The sequence below is a fragment of the Corvus brachyrhynchos genome, unplaced genomic scaffold (genome assembly GCF_000691975.1).
Source record: "Corvus brachyrhynchos isolate BGI_N302 unplaced genomic scaffold, ASM69197v1 scaffold27, whole genome shotgun sequence".
Classification (NCBI taxonomy): domain Eukaryota; kingdom Metazoa; phylum Chordata; class Aves; order Passeriformes; family Corvidae; genus Corvus; species Corvus brachyrhynchos.
This window is the reverse complement of record NW_008239139.1, coordinates 2,118,548-2,127,837: the sequence shown is the minus strand read 5'-3', so window position 1 is coordinate 2,127,837 and position 9,290 is coordinate 2,118,548. Positions and strand designations below refer to the sequence as shown.

At 39.7% G+C, this 9,290-nt stretch overlaps 1 long non-coding RNA gene across 1 annotated transcript; it reads left to right on the top strand.

The window, feature by feature from the left end:
• The first annotated feature begins 577 nt into the window (after positions 1-577).
• LOC108448095 lies at positions 578-7,892 on the top strand. The gene is made up of 2 exons (XR_001863882.1): positions 578-4,260; positions 5,850-7,892. It is a non-coding gene; the product is annotated as an uncharacterized LOC108448095 (long non-coding RNA).
• Positions 7,893-9,290: the final 1,398 nt, after the last annotated feature.

Genomic DNA, 9,290 nt, shown 5'->3' with positions numbered 1-9,290 from the left:
TGGGTGTCAACTTTATTGAGATGCACAGTATATTGAGCATTGTGTCATTAATAACACTGCTAATGAACGTATATTAATATTCTGTCTCCAGAGAGGGAACAGACGTGCTGTCATTGTTGATAATTGACAATATTTTAATATGTAAACACTTGGGTAGACAAGATGTAAACATAACTTGCATCAGCTTTATGAGCAGAAAGATTCTAAATATGGTTTAGGTTGAGAGAAGTGGTGTCACTGAAAAGCAAGCCACACCATATCTCCTCTTCAAATGGACATAGAGTTCCTTGTCATTTCTATGGATAATGTTGCCCAGAGCCTTGAACAACCATAGATCCTCCTCATTAGAGGTAGAAATGTTAAGTTCATTCAGTTTTCCTCATCCCAAAAAGATGCCTAAAAGTGTCACAAAGCTAGCATAGGCAAAAATCACTAACAAGATGTCACTAAAGGAAAGAAGTCTAAACAGTTCCAAGCCTGACAGAGCTCAAGAAGCGTTTGGACAATGCTCTCAGGCACATGGTGGGATTCTTGGGGATGATCCTGTGCAGGACCAGGAGTTGGATTTGATGATCCTTGTGGATACCTTCAACTCATAATATGCTGTGATTCTGTAAACCATGAGGAGACACATATTTGGAAAGGAAAGAGCGGTGCAAGCAACCTTTCAGAAAGTAGAAGAGTAGATGATAAAAAGGAAAGCAAACCATTTCTATTTAATACAAGAATAAAAACATGTTCTGGAAGTTGAAAACACTGTGAAAAGCAACTAGAACTGCATTGATATGTTATGTTAGTGAGTGTGATAATAGCTTTCTGTTCAGCTAGACCATGAAAAGCAGCCAAGCTTCTCAGAGGAATCAGCTACTTGAGGCAGAAGATGCATCACCCTATCACAGGCTCAAAGCAAAATATGAGATGATATTGACCCCATGACACATGAACTTTCAGAGGGAAGCAGAGAGGCTGGGCAGTGATTTTTTTTTAATGTAGATGCCTAGATTGGAGAAAGAAGCATAAAAAAGATAACACAAACACAAAGAAGAGGGAGCCGGAGACGCAGAACAAAAAATGGTGAGTATGGCTCTGGGAAGGCAGAGTATAACAAAATAAAGCAACAAAGTAGAAAGGGGAGATATTCAGGTTTCCTGCCAATGAGAGAACAGACAGGATTAGATCAAAGAAATGACTGATTATTCTACAATTTTTCCTCTCAGTGACACCACCAACGCCTTAGGACCCTCAATTACTGCTCACTACTTGGATCAAGAAGGGGTAATCATATTCAGTGTAATGAATAATTAATCTACAGAAGTCATGCAAATAACCTTCATGAGACAGATAATTTTTTAAATTTCTAAGAACTTTAGACAAGTGAATATAGACATCTGTTGTTATATATTCTGCCCCAGTAATTACAAGAACTATTAATTTGCTCATCTCAGGGGAATGCTCAAGTGAAAAGATTAGGAAGCTGTTTACGTTTATGGTACCTTTGGATGATTAGATAGCTGTGAGCTTTCTTCTGAAACTTACAGCATTTTGGCAAAATGCTCAATTATATGTGCAGATGTTTTGTTTTTATTTTACACCTCCAGTACATTTGGGCAAAATAATTATGATGTCAATTATAAGAGTTCAAGTGGAAAATAAATGGGAGCTGGATGTGCAGCATTTTACATAATAAAATTTATCTCTAAACTTAGTAAATTATTAATTTTCTATAACTGTCCCAAACTCATATATGCAGTGTGGTTATACTGCTATCTTGTCTCAGGTTATCTCATTAATAAAGGACTCTAATTAATTTTTTCCAGCTAAGCATCCCTCCTCATTTTCAATGGAACCAAGCACATCAAAGGTCCCAGTTGTGAGCATTTCTGAAGATTAAGCCAATTGCATACAGCATAATGAGAGGAGTTGGGACATTCTGCTCTAGGGGCACGTGTTTAAAATTCATTTTATGTCCTCTGCAAATGGTGGGTACTTTGTGCTGTCTTTGCCTTTTTTAGGCCTGCTGGTCATGCAAAACTTTCCTCTCTCATTATCAGTTCCCATGGGTGACAAATGTTTATTACAGAGCTGGAAACCCAGCTGCTTCCCTGGCAGGAGGGCATATTTTAGCCCACTAGAGTGAGTAGAGAATATCTTGAGAGTTATGTTTACTCTTGCTCCTTTACTTGTCAAACAATTGATTTTTGAAAGTTGACCATGCAAAGAACATCAGCTTCTAGGGGATCATTTGTTATTAATCTAAATATTCTACTCACAGTTATTTTATTAACATAACAGTTTAACCTACCAAGTTTTTAACCCTACCCCTGACTGACAATTTGCTATGGAAGTATAGAGGGAGTAGGAACACACTGGAGCATCCTGCACATGGCCAGTCTGTAACACAGGCTGTAATCACTGTAACCACTCTTCCACCAAGAGCAATGTCTTGTGTCCTCCTGCTGTAGCTGGCATGAGCCTCCTGTTGGCTGTCAGAAGCTTCCCTGACAGCTCCCAACCTGCTGGATGGCAGCTGATGGTTTACATTTAGTCCTGGTTCCTTTGAACACGCCTGTGTTCATGCACACAATGCACACACATCCACGCCCACAAACAGGGTAAGCTGTGGCTATGCTTACACTGCCTGGATATATTTTGGGGAGGGGGAAGAACAGATTTACCCCATAGAGTGCTTGTAAATTCTTCTCAGCAGTGCCAAAGTAAGTAAAGAAGGGCACAAGAAATGGCATGAACAAATGCGAAGGCTACTGCGATCCGTGTAGGATAAGAAAGGGGCATTTTTCTTCCCGATAAAGTAACTGCTGTGTGAAACAAGTGAGCATTCTGTTACAGAGAAATGAAACTGAGTATTTCTGCTAAAAGAAACATTTTAGCAGTTAACAGACCGACCAAATTATTTAGCATACGGTTCATCACCTGGTTAGATCAATGTTGCTACCAGAGAAATAAGGCTTGGTGGGTAAAAAGAGCAGGGTTACAGAAAAACATAACTTATAAAATCAGTGTTAGCAAGCTGTGAAACTCAGAAATTAATCTGATTTAGCAGTGTAAAGGCAAAACAGAGGGGTAAACGTACTACTGAGACCAGATTTATTTACAGCAAATGTGAAGGCAGTCACAACAATGCAGACAGCAGCAATACACAGTAAGAACAAGAGGTTTACAAAAGAATCTTCCTCTATACACATTTCACAAAGAAATACAGGGGGGGAATACAGAAAGATTTATACCATCTGGAGGACAAATCTGTAATGACAAAGAGACATAGTGTTTTCCTGGGTCCTGTCATATGTGTGAGGTGTTTGTTATATAATGCTGGGTAAGAATAAACATAACCATGACAATTGAAAGATGACACTTGGGCTGCATGAACCTCCTTACAGCTTACGGTAGGCTTACAGTGAACAGCAGTCCAGTGATCTTAAGATCAGTTCTCATTTTCTTGTCTCAGCTGAAAGAGGATAGTGAGGGCTTCTTGTAGACACAAAGGAATCCTCTCAAGTGTGAGAACTGTGTGGGACCAAGCCTAAGGCTGGGAGTTTTTTGTTTAATGAAAAGCTAAATGGGCAGGTGTGGGTCAAGCGGAGAGTCTCTCCTGCTGAGATTAAGTGAGGGTCAACAAGCAGAAAAGCATGTCAGCCAGAGAAAGCCTTGGAAATGAAGACCAATAATTTACATGTGGTGTGTTACAGCTGAGAGGACAATGTGCAACATCTTTTTCTTCCTACACTTAGCCAAAAAAAAAAAAAAAAACCAAAAAAAAAAACCAAGCCAGACAAAAGTGAGAGCCGTCATCTCTAATATAGCTTAGATAAATTGATTTTGACAAGAGATTAATAATTCTTTGTGTAAATCACAGTGATACCTGACTTCATGTGGTTCCCTTCCTGTCAGGAAACAAGCTACCATAGAGCTCTGCTAACATTAAGAAATTATCTGCCAGCCAGAAGATGGTGGTGGGTGTGGGACAAACTCAGACACCAGAATGAATTAACAGGGAGGGAACACACTGACAATAGGGCCAGAGTAAAGGTTTGAGGAAGATCCTCAAAGGATGCTGCTCCATGAGAACAGGAGAGGAGGTCACACCTACTCTTTCAAGTGAAAGGTTTTTTATGCCATTTGTAAGTCAGGTGTTTTGACAGGTTCACATTAAGAGAGAAAATACAAGACTCTGCACCTGCCACTTTCTGAGGCACGCTAGAGCATCATGTCCCCATCCGAAGGGATTTGGATGAGACAGAGGTAATTGTGGAAGATCCGCTAATGCAGAGTAAAAGTTAATACCAGCAACATTTTATGTGCTTAAAATTTCCCCAAGGGAAACAGAACAGCAGAAATGATGCGTTGTACCAACTAGTTCATCTACATGGGGATAAGAGAGATTTATTTGCCCTAGACCTTTTATAATTTATAAGGGCCCTGCTTCCTTTCAAATCCTAGAAAATCAGAGACATTAATTTATCTGATTGAGCTGAATCCTGGTATTACATTCACAAGATTTCCTTTATTATGGAAAGGGTGAAGATTTTATGTCTTGATGAACAAGCAAACAAATTCAAAGTTAAAGGAAAAAAGATTTGAAGACAGGTTACAGACATTGAGCATTAAATATTTAAGAGAACCAAGACCAGATATAGACAAAGAAATGTGTCAAAAGAGACTAGAACCACTCCCCCCTCCCCTTTCCCCAGGTGTTCCTTTCATCCCTGCTCCTTTTCTGGCAAGAATCCATTCTCTTTAGTGTGGTTCACATCAGATGTGCCTGACCCTCATACACCTGGGCATCTACATCACAGCACTATGGGGTGTTTCTGTCTCCAGTCAAGATCATGGGTTTGTGGAGCATGTTTTTCCAAAGTTCAGCCTCAAGAGGCATATGTTGTCTAAAATGTAAGCGACCCTAATTTGGTTTTGAAATGGAAGTCTACCAATGTGCATGTTTGCAAATGGATTCATGGGCAGAACTTTTCTGAGGCAAGTTCCAAACAAAAAATTTTTGGAAACCATAGTACAGAAACTATTGCTCAAGACATTACCCAGAATCCAGACAAGAAAAAAAAAAATAAAACAAAAAAAACCCCAACACATGGGGATTTTTCTGAAGTACTTGCCTGATACAAAAGACTTGCTATCAAGCAGACTTTTATGGTAGAAATGTATCAGAGGATATTTACAAAAATACGGAGAATTTTTGAGGCTTCTCAATAGACATGCCTTTCTCAAATGAGAAATAAAAAATTGTCCAGAATTCCATATCTTGAAAGAGTTGTTTTAAATATAAGGCCATGAGGAAACAGGATGCTTTTTTTTATTAAATTTTATCAAGACTAGGAATATGACAATAAGGACAGAAGTCAGTAAAGGGAGTTCACCAGGAGTGAAGTGGTAATTTCACTGAAGTCATAGGGAGATCTCCCACTGACCAGAAGGGGATGGTGTGAGAAAAAAGATCTTGGTATTCCTGGGTGTACCAAGCGTGAGAACAAGAGTGGGAAATGCATAATTCTGTAATATCCCTGAACGTTCAGAAGGGTGTCCCGTTCTGTGCAAATCTAAATCATTGCAGACAAGCTGCAGTTACCAGTTCAGAGAGTAGTTTGAGATGGTTTTTGTTTTCTTTTGGACCAGAGACCAGTGAGAATATTGTTCACAATGCTGACAATTAATGCTGTCCTAGCAGAGTGTCTATTTCTCCTTTTGCCCCTAAAAACTTAGGCAGTCTTTGAATTTGTCAGCAGTCCTATATCTTTAAATAATACTTATGTATGTGAAGTGCAGCCCTGGTCTGATGACAAATCCATCCTTCAGTACCCATTTTTCTTCCCAACCAGGTTTCCTTGGCAAGGGTGTGAAGAAGTTCCAAGTCTGCACAACTGTCTCTTAATGTTAACATTTTACAGTCTTTAACCAAACTTTCTATAAAAAGTTAATATAAGAGACATATCCAGCCTAACACACGAAGGGTTTGACTGCTTTTCAGATGATTTCAGTCTTCACATAACAACAAATCTCTCATAATTGCTCCACTGAGTGACTGGCAGAAGGAAGGACATGAAACAATTTGCTTTCTATGTCTATTTTTATGGCATATTAATTGCTTTTTAGTAATTGTGGCAATAAATGTAACTAAATAGGTTTTTGTTTTGAACTATTTTTGGTCAATTTTTTTGCAATTCAAATATTTCATGTATTTTCTGCATTATGAAATTCAGTATGTGAAGTTGCTTAATTCATTAATAAAATAGCAAAAATTGAGACTGCAACTGTTTGCAGAATTAGTTCCTTATCTCTGCTCTTGACACTTTAAATGTTTCATGGGATCGTTTTATGACTATAAAGCATATATTTTCTGTAAAGATTTTGGAAGCTTTTTCAACTTTGAAGTAGTTTAATGGAAATACAGAAAAAGAGCTTAGAGAAAGTTGAAGTATAGGAGTAGGTGTTGAAAGGAGACAACAAGTTATTTGAAGGCTTGAAAAATGTCTTGCAGTGAAAAACTTAAATTAGAATTGGCTAGAAATGCTTTGATGCAATGTTTTTCAGCTGATAATATCTATTCATCAAATTGAAGCCCTGCTGGAAGGGATCAATTTTCATATTTCTGGTTTTGAAATATTTCCAGCAGTTTCAAAGTTGTTAAAACATTCTCCTTCAACATTTTCCAAATGAAAAAAACCCTACAATTTTCAGCTCTAAAAGTCTTCCTCTCAAAATATAACCTAATTATGCCAACCATCCCTAAACTGAGCTGGAAATATTGTAGATCACCCAAAATTGAATTTCTTTTTGTTTTTCTCTTTTTTATTTCTTTTTTTTTTTATTTTTTAATTCATTTATTTCTGGTAAACCATCAACATTTTCAAGAGTTCTTCTTTTCATCAGGCTTTAAGAGCGGGAAAAAATTTGGCCAGGTTGCCTGCCAGTTCATCTGGTTCAATCTATCAAAACTAGTCCTTCATTGAGGCATACCTCTGTATGAATATATTAAATTCACTTTTGACTGTGTATTGGGTTTGCCTGGCCAGGTTTTGGTAGCAGGAGGAGCTTCGGTGGGGTTTCTGTGAGAAGCTGCTGAAGGCTTTCCCCATGTCCAACAGAGCCAAGGCCAGCTGGCTCCAGGATGGACCCACCCTGGCCTAGGCTGAGCCCACCACAAAATGGTTGCAGGAAAATATTTTTAAGAAGGGAGAAAAAAATCTGCAATGCATCAGCAGCTGGAAGAGGGGAGTCCCAATATGTGAGGCCCCACTCTGCAATGCTGAGGTCAGTGAAGGAGGGGAAGAGGAGCTCCAGGTGCCACAGTGATTTGCCTCCCACTGCAGGTCTTCACTACTGCAGCCCATGGAACATCCCAACCCCAAAGCAGGTGAATTCCCAAAGGAGGCCGTGACCCTGTGAGGAGCCGACCCTGCAGAAGGCTCCTGGAAGGATCTGTGGACCTGTGGAAAGAGGGAGGATCCCTTGCTGGAGCAGGTTTGCTGGCAGGGCTCATGACCCCATGGTAGACTCTGCTGGAGCAGTCTGCTCCCAAAGGTCTGCACCCTGTGGAAGGGACACACACTGGAGAGGTGCCTGAGAAGGACTCACACTGGAGTTTGTCAGAACTGTCTCCTGTGGGAGGGACCACGCACTGGAGAAGAGGACCAGGGAAGAGTGTGAGGAGTCCTGCCCTGAAGAGGACGAAGCAGCAGAGACAATGTGTGATGAACTGATGCAGCCTCATTGCCCATCCCCCTGTGCCACTGGAGGGGGGAGGTAGAGGAAGCAAGAATGAAGTTCAGCCCCAGAAGAAGGGAGGAGTGGGGAAAGGTGTTTTATGATTTGGTTTTATTTGCCATCATTCTGCTCTGATTTGGTAATAAATTTATTTCCCCAAGTTAAATCTGTTTTGCCCATAGCAATAATTGCTGAGTGATCTCTCCCTGTCCTTATCTTGATCCACAAGGTTTTTTTTGTTATATTTTTTTTCCCTGTCCATCTGAGGAGGGGAGTGATAGAGCAGCTTTGATGAGCCTCTGGGATCTGTCAATCAACCCACTATAGACCATTTCTTGTCACTGAGGTCATGCAAGAGCCTCTCTCCTTGCTATTAATGTCTGTTGTCTGCTGAAACAGAGGGACCACATCCAAACCACCCACTAACAATGTCCTATTCTAATTCCTGATCCATGGCTAGGAATTGACTGGGAGGGTATGAACTAGCCCAGTTTAAAACCATTCCAGAGAGTGGTAAAAGCAACTTAGTTTTGAGTCCTGGGTTTGTTTCCTGGCAGAGTTTATTTGCATTTTGTATAGGGTGTCTTATGAAGCATAGCATATCTTCTAGTCCATCATGCAGAAATACGAAAGAAGCAATGACTGTAAATTACAGCTACAGAAGTACAAATTTGCAACAGAGTGACTAACCATTGAAAGAGGCTGTAAACTCAGCATCTCTCAATGTCTTCCCTTGCCAAGGCAGGACAGTCTGCTGCAGAACAGACAAGACAAACAAAAATTAGTGGGCTTGGAAGGATATTTGGGTAAATAATAGATTAAAACAAACAGCCTAATAATCCCTTCTGGGGAGAAATTATCTAGAAAAATCATTAGTAAAAGTATCATTTGCTTCTTTTGTTGCATTATTATTAGATATAACTGCACCCATTCATTTTGCAGAGGCATCTTCCATCCAAAATTTGCCATACAAATGTCTCAATAACTGACATGCTTATTCCAAGGGCTACATTTTGACATTTACCTATGAGTAGAAAAGGAAAATTTTTTTCAGGTCTCTCAGGAAATGGCCAAGGAGACATACTTCTGTTCAGGGCAGAACAGCAGCTTGTGCGAAACTCCTTAAATCCAGAAGCACATCTGCCAATTTGCCCATGACAACTGACCCTGGCCAGGACATATGTGATGCAAACAGAACTATATGTATCAAATCTCCAGACTACAACATTTTCTTTACGTTTTTGCTTTTCTCATGCATTTTCGTGATGAGTGGTCCATAAGTTCAGTGTTTGTTACTGAGAATTGCACCTGGATATTATATATTAATAAAGAAAACCTCCCCAAATTTTCATCTTCAGCTTTCTATCCTCATCATTCTGCTTCATCTTTCTATCTTCATTCTCATAAGGGCTGGTGAGGTACATACTGTTTCATGGAGCTAATCCATACATTTTTCCTCCTGTGAAAATCTATAAAAATATGCTCAAACTCTCTTTGCATTTCTCTGGTGATTCAGTTCAGTAGCCTGTAGCCTGCAGTTATGGATACAAACTATT